At 40.8% G+C, this 15025-nt stretch overlaps 1 long non-coding RNA gene across 1 annotated transcript; it reads right to left on the bottom strand.

The window, feature by feature from the left end:
- Positions 1–2748: 2748 nt before the first annotated feature.
- LOC104589931 (uncharacterized) lies at positions 2749–5666 on the bottom strand. Its single transcript, XR_734039.3, has 2 exons — positions 4991–5666; positions 2749–4005 (listed from the first exon to the last, which is right to left on the bottom strand). It is a non-coding gene; the product is annotated as an uncharacterized LOC104589931 (long non-coding RNA).
- Between the last annotated feature and the right edge of the window lie 9359 nt (positions 5667–15025).

The following is a 15025-nucleotide window of genomic DNA, read 5'->3' as shown; positions in this document are numbered from 1 at the left end:
AGGGGATGTGAGCCTACTTGCTTAATTGGCCTAATTAATTGGATTAATTAAGAAGCCACATGACAACTTAAGCAATCATGTGACTTGGGCGAATTTGGGTGTGGATATGGGCTTAGGTCAGCAATGGGATAAGAGGATAACTCTTATCCACTTAAGAAGTGCAAATCCAAATAAAAATTTGGATTAGGAAGCTCCTAATTAGATTAGGAAAAGCTGATCTTTAAGGCTTATAAATAGAGGAGGACGAACTGCTCCAAACTTCACTTTTCTACTTTCAATTTTCTCCCTCTACTCTTGCTGCCCAAACCCTAATTCATTCTCCATCTGGTGATTGATCTTGATCAATCTTGGTTTCTGATTTTTGTAAGAAAAATCATATTTGCACCGTGCTCACGTCCCTTACTTGATCCAAGCTATTAGATTGCAGTTCTTGCTGAAGGACTACATTGCTAAACTGGTTTTAATTCAAGCTACGCCATTTTCAGTTGAAGTTGGTTTTGGTATGCTCTTTGGGCGTGAACACCCACTTTGAGAACTACTCGTGTGGAATCTGTATCAGGTATTCTTCTCCCTTTCTTTTGGTTTCTGGTTTGATCCAGTTTTGTGCAAGAATGATCCTTGAAAAGTGTAGTTTTTCTAAAACTGGGAATGTGATTCCCAAAAGGGTAAAATAAATTTTTGAAATTAAACTCCATCATCTAGCATGGTTTGACCATCCATATGATGAATTTCCCCATCCTTAATTTGTCAGTAGGCATTATGATATTCAACTTAGTAGTCGAGAGTTTTCATTCTATGATTCAACCCCTATCTTTTTGATAGGGTATCGTGTTGACTTGTGCTTGCTTTCTAGGTCATTAGGGCTTTTTAAAGATGTAAGTGGCAAAAAAAATCATAGAAGCATTTTGTAAGGTATAACTCAATACTTTTTTGTACTTTAGCCCCATATTTCTTGATAGAAGTCATTGTGTCAAGAAACAAGTGAAACGAATATTTGGCTACTTCTAATGTTCAACCCCCTAGTGGAAGGGTGCGACCTTTGTCGTTCCCCTATGTGAGTGGAAGGGTGTTGCGTGGGTGTTTTGCGGGTAAAGTAACCAACCCCTTTCACTTTAAATAGAAGGCTTTGCTAATATCGCATCAGCTATCTAAAATATGGGACGAAAGAAAGCTCCCCATTTATTGTGCGAGATTTTGGAACATGCTAACGTTAATGGGATTTGAGCAACATAGTGATATTCTCGTGACGACATCGCAGATTTTGCATCGATATGGGGTGTGTTATATCATCGCATATGCGAAAATCGAATGATATCACAATTGAAGGTTAATTGATTTGTATTTAAGAGAAAAAAGACATCATCGTGTATGAGAGGTAAATATCATCGCAAAAAGGAAAATTGAAGTTCATTATACTTTGGAAAGCTAAGTGTCGACATATCTCATCGCATTTAAGCACATCCCAAGTAACTTAGTCCATGCTCGAACAAGATTTGAACATCATTTCGGGACTTAGGTGTAATCAATCATGAAAAGGCAACAATATCCAGTGAAACTTAATCGCAATAAAAGGATTTCAAATTTTAAAGGAATTTTGTGATTTTGTAAGATATGGTGTTCACATTTATAGTGATCCTATGTTCACTTGGAATTGAAAGTATCAAGGCTTTGAAGGGAAAACATTATCACAATAAATCATGCATACTAATTAGTTTGGAAATTCAATGTGAATGTCAAAATTCAGCATCTTCACAATTTCCATATTTCAACAAGAAGTGGATTTGGTAGTTGTCGCAATTTCAGAATTTTAGTTTTTTTTTATTTTTCTATTTTTATTATTTTTATTTTTAACCCCCCTTTTTTACTCTAGGAAACTCCAACTATCTTTTGAGGACATAAAGTACTTTTGTTTAAATTTTAATCAAATAATTAGTTTTATTTATTTATTTACTTTTCTGTTTTATTTTTGAGAGAAGCATTTAGTATTGCAACTCTACAAGATCAAAATCACATTAGTCTGTGTACATCAAGGATTTTATTATTAACTCTTTATAATAATTATGTAGAAATATAATCACTAATGGTTAATGTCTTTATCTAATATTGTGGCCACAAAGGTCAAGAAAGAGATGGTGTTAGATAACCTTCAATAAGAGGGATGATGTTATAGATGTTGGCTTTTGAAGATATTAAGTTATTAACTCTTCATGATAAAATACCAAGTATGTTTGAAATCTTTAACATCATTTGTTGCACATAGTCGACTAGTGGCATTAATTGTGTAATTATACCACTTTTAACATTTACCGAAGTTCCATAAGTAAATCCTAAGTTATTTTCCTCTTATATTTAAATGACATCCCCAATTTTCTCACTTTCCAAATTCCTAAGCGAAATTTATGAAGACCCTGTAAAATTTCCATTCGACCATGTAGAGATGCTTAACGGTACTAAAACTTTGAACTGAGGAATCATCATCAACGTTAGATTGTAACAGGGGTTAAACCGGCTGCATCCATTACAGAGTGTAAGATTGTTCTTCTAAATCAAAGTTGTATTTTGAGAAGGAGGGATAGCAATAAGACTAAATTGAGATTTGATGGGAACTCTTCTCATAACCCAGGATCACCGATAAATAGTGGGAATATTTAGAGACGTGAAGGTTAAAATCATCCATTACTTTCTAGGGAAGGTTAAAATTATCAAAGCAAGGGGGTTTAATATCCGAGATTTGTCTGTGATCTGATATTAGGATCAAACCAAAGTAGGAACTATATTTAATTATTCAGAAATATATCTTCAATACTTGTGCCTACAGAATACACATAAACAAGGGATTCCAAACAAACATTCTTGAAACAGGTAGAGTACGAAGGCTCCCGAACTAAGCTTAAACCCAATCATTGCATATATTGATATGACCAAAAAAAGAACTTACCAAGACCATAGTAATACACCAATCAAGAATAATTTTGGCAATGACAGCAACAATAAGATCAATGGGGATGTTCTTCCCAACGTAATTCAGAGTGTTCCCATCAACAGGGTTAGAAGAATTTATTAGTGTTGGTATGATTCCTCCTTAACCTTAGTGCTAGGAGCATTACTAAATGCAGATTTTGATGCGTATGTGGATATCTCTACTGTATGCAAGCATTCTCTGAAGGTGCAACTCTTCTCCATTATGCAGGGGATGATACTATCGATCTTTATAGGTTGTCAGAGGGTAGTGATAGGATGGATGAGGAACAGATTTAGGGGTCTTTGGAGATTATTCTAAACATGTCCCACTCATCAATTGATTAATAGATAACATGAAATTGTGCATGGACTGTACTTGGAAAGCCTACCTAAAGCTCAAATAACTGGGTCACCAAGGAGTTAGCAGCTCTATGAAAAACTTAAAGGTGGATAAATTAAAGAGTCCATCTATGATATTGAAAAGGTATTATTCCTAAAAAAAACTGTATGAAGCATGAGCTTAGCCGTCAGTGCTATTTAGCTTTCAGGGCCAAGCTTCAAAGAATGGTTCCCTTTGCTATGAAGTTGGGGATATGCAAGAAGCAAGACAGAAGGAAAGAAATTGGTTCAATTAAGCTTGGTTACAGGCTTACAGCTTGAGCCATCCACAAGAGGGTCATTTGCAATAGTGGATCATGCATCAACTTATCTCTACATGTTTAATCTTTTTTGGGAATGGGGTGATGGGAAGGGGTAGAACAACATATCTAATATAATTTCATGTATTTGAAGGAGACCATACTTTATTGCGGCTAAAATACAAGCAGTAATCTTGTTTAAACTATACAAGTATACAACCAAAGCCTTGATGTTTGAAATAATCTTCTACCAACTAACAGATGACATCTCAATTTTCAAAATCATTGAAATAGATGGACCATATCCCAAAAAAAATATATCCTAAACTTTCATCAGTTTGAGGCCAAAAATCTGCCTACTTCTTCATCTTCTGCCTCTTCTTTTCTTTGGCCAGCCATAAAAAAGCTATTGAATGGTAATCAATAAATAGCTAGTTTTAAATTCGGATGCATGTAGATAACTTGTTGACTCATCAAATAAAATTATACATGGAATAATTGAATGAGTACACAATTGGGTAATTTATGAATACGTATAACTGAAGTCTGAAGGTTCTATTATAAGCACAATATCAGGACAATGGCACACAAACACGTAGCTTTCTTGATTCAATGTTCATTGGCCATTTGGCCCCACATGGGGATACCATTAGCGGAGAAATCTCTTAATTCCTTTGTCTTCCCTAGTGCTAAACTAATAAGTCATCATTTTTTTAATCAATAGCATGACCAAACAGAATTGATTGACAATATAAACCATGTTGTGACAATATACAGAAATAGCATACTGGTTTTGGTTTACATAAATAGTGTAGAAGGACTACTAAGAAATATAAACATCAGTATGAGGTCCTTGTTAATATGATGATTATCTATACATTTTTCTCATATCAAAATATATTCATCTTTTGCATGGCCTTATAGTTATTCTCATTTTACTTTGTTTTTTTTTTTTCTTGAAATAATGAGATCCCATATCGACCTGGATTGGATTGGAGTGGTCCAATTCAATGTCTTATTGGACCATCCAACCTGTTCAAGTTTATTTTAATTCAATGTCTTAGGATACCTATAAATCCATAATACTGATGCTACGAATATAAAAATTATGCTAAACCCCAGTTTTCTATGACATCTAGGAAGAATAACCTAGAATTTTGCCTACTACAGTACAAATACAGAAACAAGGTTTTGAATAAAATCAAAAGATTAGAGAACTTAGAGAAGACCCAGAGAATAATATCAAAGTGAAAGTAAAAGGTGAGATAATGACTGATAACCAATCAAACCTAAAACAATATTGCATAGCCTCTGTGCATGGCATTAGACATGACACTCAAGTAACTCAATCTCAATCTCCTATATGCCAAAATACAAAGCATAACCAATACCTGAATTAGTGGATAGAGAGAAGACTTCCGCTAGAGATAAGATCGTTGGAGAAAAGGAAGTGCTGCCAGATAGAGGGGAATGTCGCCGGAAAAGCCTTTAGTTCCTCCGATTATAGGCTCCTCAAGAAGTTATTGCCAAGGCTTGATTGCCAGATGACCGATGGGAGAGGATTCGCTTAAAATGCCATCGTTCAGTGATAAGAGCTAGAAAACGAACGATAAAGATCTAGGGATTCTGCCCCAATCCATTTGAGGACCAAATCGCCTTTGAACAGGGGGATTAGGATGGAAGATGAGTTAGATGAAGCAAGAGAGAAGGTGACTGAGAGGCAGGACCACCGCTTTCAAGAGTTGCAGCAACGGTGAACGAAGAAGGACGAAAACAAGGGATTAAAAATAAAGAAGAAGAGAAAATAAAAAGGGAAAAAGAAAATAAAAGGGCCGGAAGAAATAAAACGAGAATAGAAGTCAGAGTTTTGAGATCACAATGGAGGTTTTTGGGTAGTCGTTGCTTCCTCTTTTTGTCGCTGGTTTACTTTTGTAGAAGATGATAAATAGTGAGAAAAACAATGAGAGATTGCCCCCGTTGTCGTTGGGTTGAGAGATGGGGTCCCCGTTTCCAACTGCTATGGGCAGTTCGCCTAATAAAAATGTGGCCTTGTGCCGCTGAACTGTAGACCCGGGCATGTGGCCTAAAAAAACCCTTGGACATTTGCGTGGTGATGAATTGTTTTAAGATTTTCTATCGAGTAAAACGATTCTGTTTTTTTGTATATTGTTTTTATACTGTTTAATATGTTCTTGGGCAGTTCGATTTTGTATTGGATTGTCCAGAGAGGCAATGATATAGCACCGGGCGAGAGAGTTTTTCTCCTCCCATTCTTGATAGTCCCTTCTCCGAGCCTCATAAGCGTTATCTCCCGAACGTTCCGGGGCAGGATTCTTAGCCACGTTATCCAATTTTTCAGAGGTCAAGACCAGCATTAGGTTATGATACTAGTCGGCATAATTTGGGCCCTTAAGCATATTGTCATCCAAATACTTTGCAAATTGTCCGTTTACCATTTCTGATAAAAATGAAACATTAGTCCACAACCTAATTTGATTCATGTTATCTACATAGATATGTCTTTTAATCTATGTTCCATTCTCATTTATTCATTTCCGAGATTTCCCTCCTATCTCAGTAAAAGAGACAGTGAATTGTCTCTGGAAAATGTGGGAAATCACATAAGGTGCATGGATCCAACTGTTTCAGCTGCATAACCCCACCACCTTTCTGTAAAGGATCATATCCACTCATCGTATGATTTTCTCTTTGCCTCTGTCAGACAAGGTTCATTGCCATTTTAGGTTAAACATTTCTTTCCAGTGAGTGCTCACCCATCATATTCGTGAACGCCAAAGTACCGTGAGAGTCTCACATTTTTTAGTGAGCTCCTCCCACATCGGTCTATGACGCCCCTATCATCTTATGAAACACTCCAATAGATCCAGCAGCAAATGGATAGCCCAATTTTATGGTGTGTTTCCTCATTACTGAATAACCCATCTTTATTCTAATGATGGGAGGCCTTTAGAGAGTTAATCATATGAATCTCCCTATCACGTGCACTCATATTTCAGGAGGGAACAAAATTATTATGCCCTAGTTTAATTTAGGTCAAACCAAAGTGGCTCCCACTGACTTTCATAAAGCCAGATTTCTGGTTGGCCCTAAACGGCTAGGGTTCCGCACATATCCTTTTTAGGGGTGTGGGGCCCACCACTGAGGAGGATCATCCAATGATCTTTACGGACACCATGGCAATGATGTGCATTTAGCCATGGTGTGCGTAAGAGCCACTATCGTATCTGCACGAGCCAAGTACTTATGGCCCATGTACGTAGCATATCACACATCCATACATCACATGCAATGATAGAATTGATCCAATCAATTAATATCTGTAAAGCCATTATTAAAACCCAATTTAATTCATAATATTACTAATTAATATTATCTAGGTATATGGGCAAAATAGCAGTTAGCAGTTCGAACCATATAGCTTTTCTGCAATTAGTGGGCTTTAGTAGTTTTAACATTTAAAACTGGGCAATACTGGAAATCTGGTCCGATTCAGGGTTTCAAGTAAACATACACTACATGTACCTCGGGTCTCACCCTGGCAGTTGAGACAGGCCACCCCAACACTTAGTGGCACATCAATGTCAGCCTTAGCAGTATAAATCTCTCAAACTTATCCAACGGCTGTGAACATTCTAAACTAACACAAGTTTCATTATGTGTCCAGTTTAAGGGTATTACACAGAAACACACCACAAAAACATGAATCAAATATGTACTTTATTCATTTACAATAAATGTCATAATGTACATCAATCTAATTGGAGCTAAGGGCATACACTGTCTAATAGTTCCCACTTGCACTTCGGCCCAATCTAGAATAAGCCGGAGTCTCAGACTTTCCACGTGTTTCTCAAACACTTTCTGTATGAGTGACTTAGTCAATGGGTCTGCTACATTATCCTCTAATGCTACATTCTGAATTAAGATGTCCCCTCTACCAACAATCTCCTACAATACGTGGTACTTCCTCTCGATGCTTTTCGACTTCGAGTGGGCTCGTGGCTCCTTAGCCTGAGCGATAGCTCCATTGTTGTCACACAACAATGGGATGTGTGATGTGCTAGACAGAACTACTCCCAATTCGTGAATGAACTTTTTCATCCACACGGCTTCCTTGGCAGCTTCACTTGTGGCTATGTATTCGGCTTCGGTTGTGGAATCTGTCGTGGACCCCAGTTTGCTGCTTTTCCAGCAAACAGCACACGATCCTATCATAAAAACATACCTAGATGTAGACTTTCTATCATCTGGATCCGACTAGAAATCGACATTAGTATACCCCTTGATCTATAATGAACTACCATTGAATACCAAACAAAACTCTTTTGTCCTTCGAAGGTACTTAAGTATATTTTTCACAGCGGTCCAGTGCTCTTGCCCTGGGTTGGCCTGCAATCTGCTTACCACACTCACTGCCTGAGCAATGTCAGAACGAGTGCACAACATGGCATACATGATGCTCCCAACGACTGAGGCATAGGGAACATCCTTCATGCCCTCAATCTCCTCAGAAGTCTTGGGAGACATCTTCTTGGAGAGAGTGACTACGTGCTTGGAAATAACATTTCCCTTCTTGGAGTTCTTCATGCTATATCTCTTGACAATTTTGTCAATGTAAGCAGATTGGGATAATCCTATTATCCGCTTTGATCTATCTCTATAGAGTCGAAGACCCAGTATATAGGAGGCTTCTCCAAGATCTTTCATGGAGAATTGTTGTGAAAATCATACTTTCACCGTAGTCAACATTTTTACGTCATTCTCAATGAGTAGAATATCGTCTACATACAGAACCAGGAACGTAACCTTATCCCCACTGGACTTCCTGTAAACACAGGGTTCATCCGGATTCTGCTCAAAGTCAAACTTTTGATGGTAGAGTCAAACCGGATGTTCCAACTCCTACAAGTTTGCTTAAGTCCATATATGGATCTATTTAACTTACATATCATGTGTTCCTAACCCGCAACTATGAAACCTTGCAGTTGCTACATATAGTCATGGTATGCTGCTATAGATAGCAGGATCTGAATGGATTTAAGCATGGCCACGGGCGCAAAAGTTTCCTCATAATCGATGCCCTCTTTCTGAATATACCCTTTCGCCACTAGACGAGTTTTCTATGTCTTAACCTTACCATCGGAGCCCTTCTTCCTCTTATAGATCCATTTGCAACCAATTGCTTTTACCCCAAGGGGCGGATCTACTAGAGTCCAGACTCCATTGGTCTTCATTGAGTCCATTTCAACTCTCATTGTATCTACCCACTTCAGGAATCTATGTACAACATAGCTTCTGCATAAGTCACGGGATCCTCCTCACTAGTCAAAGCTTCCACCAGGTAACTATCCTAGTCATAGCCAAAACGGACTGGTGGCCTGGATACCCAGGTACAACTTTCTGACGATGATTGTTCAAGCTATAATCATTTTCCAATAATTGTGCATTTCGACTGCAGAACACCTTCTGCTCAATTGGTTCATAGAAAAGGTAACCCACAGAGCCTTCGGGGTAGCCTACGAATAGGCAACGACTGGTCTTGGATTCTAATTTGTCCGCACTCGTTCTTTTAATGTGCGCAAGACAACCCCAAATCTTCAAATGTCTGATACTTGGCTTCTTTCTAGTCCAAACTTCATATGGAGTATTCGGAACCGATTTGGTTGGAACTCGATTCAGCACGTAGATCGCAGTCTCTAATGTGTAACCCCAAAAGGATGTGGGTAAATCTGAGTGTACAAGAAGTGACCGGACCATATCCAATAAGGTCCTATTCCTCCTCTCTGAAACACCGTTAAGTTGCGGTGTAGCAGGAGGAGCCAACTGTGATACTATCCCGTTGACCTTCAAGTAGTCCCTGAATTCGTCAGAGAGATACTTGCCACCTCGATCCGATCGAAGGGCTTTAATTTCTCTCCCTAACTGTTTCTCGACCTCTTGTCTGAACTCTTTGAACTTTTCAAAGGATTCAGACTTATGTCTCATTAGGTACACATAACCATACCGAGAAAAATCATCGGTAAATGTAATGAAATACACGTGCCGGTTATGAGTCCTAAAACTCAGGGGACCACATACATCAGTATGTATAAGGTCAAGCATTCCCGTACATCTTTCAGGCTTACCGTTAAATGGTCGTTTCGTCATCTTACCCTGAAAGCAAGGCTCACAAGTGGGAAGATCTTCTACAATTAGAAAATCCAAAGGATTATCCTTTACCAACCTTGTGATACGATCAATACTGATATGGTCAAGTCGGTAATGCCACAGGCACGTGGGATTAACTGTATCACGGATCCTTTTCTTGGGGATATCAGCCGACGTAGTTTCAGCTATATTATTTTCTAGAGAAGGATATAGAACATAGAGACCGTTCTCTAGTTCCCCGTATGCGATGAATCTGTTGTTTCTTTTAATAGTAATCATATTACTAAAGAAGACAGAATGAACCATCCGCACACAGTTTTGAGACAGAAATCAAATTATTTCTTAAATTTTGTACATAAAGACAATCTTTTAATACAATAGTTTCTTCTCTGAAAATTAACTCTACAGTTCCTATAGCTGTAACTACAACACTTGCAGAAGTCCCCCAGTAAAGAGTTTCTTCTCCGTCACTCATTCTTCTATTTATCCTGAACCCCTGTAGTGAATTACACGCATGAGTCGAAGCCCCAGACTCAATACACCAGGAATAGACCTGTTCATGGGTCGGGTGGCCCGACGGGCCGGCTCGGCCCGGCCCGGCCCGACTCCCGGACGGGCTTGGACAAGTATATAGGCCCGCGGGCTTAACCTCGGGCTAAAAAGCCCGGCCCACAATAAATTTGAGCCGGGCTCGGGATTTGCCAAAATAGCCCGGCCCGAGCCCGGCCTAGCCCGACTTATAACTAAACCAAAAAACCCTAGTTGAATACCCCTCTTTTTTTCACCTCCTTCCCTTCTTTTTCCAACCGAATTCTTCTTCTCCACATCCTCTTTCCCTTCTTTATATTCTTTTTTTAATATAAATAAATTTTGAATTTATATATTTTTTTAATGTAAATAAATTCTGATTTATATTGATTATTGAATAGGGAAAATTTCTAATTTTTTTTATTAGGTCGGGCTTCGGGCTCAGGCTTGGGCTTCGGGCTTTTTATTAAGGCCGGGCTCGGGCCCAAGTTGTAGGCCTGTTGGTCGGGCCGGACTCGGGCTCGGGCCTAACATATTTCTGTTAATGGAGAGTAAAAGCCCGGCCCGGCTCATAAACAAGTCTAACCAGGAAGCAGAAGTTACCAACAAATTGGTTTCTATGACACAGGATTTGAAATTACCTTGTCTCTTGGATTCCAGGTACTGAGGATAGTTCGTTCCACTTCTAGTGGCCGGCCTGCTTGCAGAAGTGACAAGCATCTGATGCTCTATCTTTTTTCTGCTTCTTAGACTTAGTAGCTTTCTTCTGAGGCTTTCTCTTTGCCTTCCTCTTCTTTTGCCTGACTTGTCGATTTCAACAAGCATGGCAATGGCTCATCCTTTTTTATCAGTTCTTCGGCCCTCTGCAACATATTGCTTAGTTCCTGAACGTTGACATTTAGCTTATTCTTGCCTGACTTATTATGAACGGATTGAAGGACGGAGGCAAAGAGTTGAGAATGGCGTCTATCTGGGTCGTGTGATCCATCCCGAATCCAAGAGCCTCAAACTCATTGATTTAACCCATCATCCGAAGACAATGGTCATGAACTTGTTGCCCTTTGGACATTTGCGCGGTCATGAACTGTTTCAGGACCTTCTATCGAGTAGAACGATTCTGCTCTTCATACATTGTCTTTGAACTATCCAATATGTCTTTGGCTAGTTCAATCTGATCGAACTGCCTCTGTATTGGATTGTCTAGGGAGGCAATGATGTAACACTGGGCGAGAAAGTTTTTCTTCTCCCATTCCTGATAGTCCCTTCTTCGTGCCTCAGAACTCCTATCTCCCGGACGTTCCAAGGCAGGATTCTTGGCCACCTTATCCAATTTTTCAAAGGTTAAGACCAACATAAGGTTACGGTACTAGCCGGCATAGTTTGGGCCCTTAAGCTTGTTGTCGTCAAGAAACTTTGCAAATTGTCCGTTTGTCATTTTCTGATAAAAGAGCAAACATCAGTCCACAACCTAATTTGATTCATGTTATCTACATAGATAAGGCTTTGAATCTATGTTCCATTCTCATTTGTTCATCTCTAAGATTTCCCTCCTATCTCAGTGACGGAGACAACGACTTGTCTCTGGAAATGTGGGAAATCACATAGGGTGCATGGAGCCAATTGTTTCAGCTGCAAAACCCCACCACTTTTCTGTGAAGGATCATATCCACTCATCATATGAGCTTTCCCTTTGGTCTCTGTCAGACAAGGTTCAGAGCCATTTTAGGTTAAACCTTTCTATCTAGTGAGTGTTCACCCATCATATTCGTGAACGCCAAGGTACCGTGAGAGAATTCCCATTTTCTAGAGAAGCCCCTCCCACATCGGTCTATGACGCCCCTATCATCTTATGAAACACTCAAACAAATCCAATAGTAAATGGATAGCCCATTTTCTGGTGCATTTCCTCATTACTGAAGGACTCATCTTCATGCTAATGATGGAAGGCCTTTAAAGAGTTCATCATATGAATCTCTCTATCACATGCACTCATATTGCGAGAGGGAACAAAAAATTACGCCCTAGCTTAATTTAGGTCAAACCATAGTGGCTCCCACTGGCTTTCATAAAGCCACATTTCTGTGGGCCCTAATTGGCTAGGGTTCCGCATGTATCCTCTTCAAGAGGTGTGGGGCCCACCACTGAGGGAGATCATCCAATGGTCTTTAGGAATACTATGGAAATGATGTGCATTCAGCTATGGTGTGCGCAAGAGCCACTATCGTATCTGCATGAGCCAAATTCTTATGGCCCATTAATGTTGCACATCACACATCCATACATCACATGCAGGGATAAATTGATCCAAATTCTTAGGGCTAAATTTTGCATGGGCTTTCATAAAGCCCATTTTAATCCATAACATTAACAATTAACATTATCTAGGTATATGGGCCGAATTAGGGTTAAGCAGTTCGTCCCATATAGCTTGTCTGCAATTGTGGGCTTTTATCAGTTTTAACAATTTAAAACTAGGCCTTACAGGTTGGGCCGAATTAAACTCTTAATTAAATATTAATCCTTAGGCCCATTAGTGGGAAATTAGGGTTGTCATCAGCCTTGACCGAACCCTAAATCCGGTCCAACCAGTTTGGACCAATCTAGTTCGAATGGGTCTAGGGTTTGATCTTTAATTAAAGATTTAATCCAAGAAACTGATATGAAATTAAATACTGATTAAAGAAAAACAAGAATCAGTCAAAGAGGGTTGTTCGCACATTCCATCCTGCAAAACAGAGGTTAGATCACAGTATGCAGCTTCACAAACTGCAAATCGCAGATAGCGATTTTCTCATCTACGAAATCTCCTTCCTGCGCCGCCATCTTCGATCCAAAAATAATAAAATAGAAATCCTAAAATTTTCTATTAATATTGATGTAACGTGATCCGGTCACTCCTAACTGGCACTCATGTGGCTCCTGAGAGGTACCTGAGACGAGAAGGAAGAAAAATAACTCCCAGGGAGTTTGCCCGGTGGGAATACTCTAATGATTAAGTCAGTATTCTGTGTGAGAAGCAAAGGGAAAACAAAGGCTAAGAGTGCAGATTGCGCAGGTGGTTCGAAGATACCTTGTTCCTTGAGAATAAGCCCCTTATATCAGAATTCCGTTGCTTCAAGCCCTCTGGCTTCTGACAGGGTAGGTATAACCGCCACTGTCAGTCTACCACAGCTGTTACAAGCAAGGCTGAGGTGGGACGTGCGGGGCCGTCATTGCAGGGTACGTGCCTGTCAGGTGCGAGACACCTTTTAAAGGTGACAGGTGCGGCGCTATCAAACGAGGGACATGGCTGTTGTCCCCAGACTTGTCGGGTACTGCGGTCGAGCAGGAAGCCTTCCTGTGGTAGACCGAACTATCCTTCCGCGAATTACCCTGTGCCGGGCTGTCTCTTGAGTGATGAGCTGCTTGTAGCAAGTTATGCCGAGCTGGCTGACCCGAGGTGTCTATGCCTCGGGGTCTCCAGAGATGGATTGGTGCGTTCCTGTTTGGGAGTGGCCCGAGGTCCATTGGGGGGAGCTCGGGCCTTAAGAGAGGTGCGGGTAAGGCGGCTTCCGACGAGTAGTTTATCCGCCCAGTTGCCGAGCGGAACTCGGTGGGACCTTCCCTCCGAGTTGTGGTCACGTCCGTTGCGCTGTCATGCTGAGTCACTGTTTGAGCAGGGTCACGCCCACGTGTACCTGTGCTGCGAGGTCATGCCCGCTTTGTCGCGTGCTCCGTCCAGCTGGAACGATCTAGTTCCCGGTTTGATCAAAAAAGACTCGAGTCACGTCCGGATTATGCGCGGATCTCACGCGATTTGGACTTCGTGGACGTCAAAAACGCGCTAAACCATTTTCGCCTCGAGGAACCCGCAGCTATGGCTATAAATAGGGGGACCCTTGGCCATTTTCTTCATCACAAAGCTCTCGTCATTAGCATTTGATCTCACGTCGGAGGTCTCTTAGCTCGGGTCTTCCAGTTCGTCCTGTTCTCCTAGTTCGGTTGTATTCCTTTGGTGAGTCCTCTCGAGCTTCCTTTCCCCTTTTAATTTGTTTCTTCCCTTCAGTTCACTATGTCATCTAGTGTAGATGGCCTTATCGACGAGCCCAAGGTGGGTACCTTGGCTCGGGGTGGCTCTTCTGCTGCTCAGCCATCCGAAGTACGGGTGGCTTCGGGTCATCTGGTGTCCACCTCCTACCGAGGTCGGGAGCCAGATCAGTTCGGCCCTTCTATAATGACTTCGAAGAGGCTTCAAGACCTCATACAGAGGTTCAACCTCCCTGGGGAATACTCGTATAGCCTTCCCATCGGAAACTTTCCATGGGAGCACGGTCCTGATGAGATCGTGATCTTCAGGGAGCAACTGATAGCCGGGCTCCGACTTCCTCTTCACCCTTTGATCGTTGAAGTGTTGGTACACTTTAACATCACCTTAGACCAACTCCACCCAAACTCCATACGGAATGTGGTGGGGTCCATTTCTCTTTGCTTTAACCGTTCTCTCTCCATAGATTTAGATATTCTTAGCACAATTTTGGCTATAAAGAAGAGTGCTTCGGGTGCTTTCCCCGGGCACAGGCGGTCCTACTACCTGTCCCCCCGCCCGGGTTTCAAACTCATGCACAAGCTCCCGAGTAAAGTTCCAGCTTGGAAGCGGGACTACTTCGTAGTTCGGAGCAGCACGGGGTGACCCTTCCCCACTGAATGGAGGATGGCCGTTCAAGACCCCAGTGTCATCCTAGACGGGAAGA

The sequence above is a fragment of the Nelumbo nucifera genome, chromosome 1, assembly GCF_055504915.1.
Source record: "Nelumbo nucifera cultivar China Antique chromosome 1, China Antique-T2T, whole genome shotgun sequence".
Lineage (NCBI taxonomy): Eukaryota > Viridiplantae > Streptophyta > Magnoliopsida > Proteales > Nelumbonaceae > Nelumbo > Nelumbo nucifera.
The sequence above is the reverse complement of the archived record's forward strand: the minus strand, read 5'-3'. Positions and strand labels throughout refer to the sequence as shown.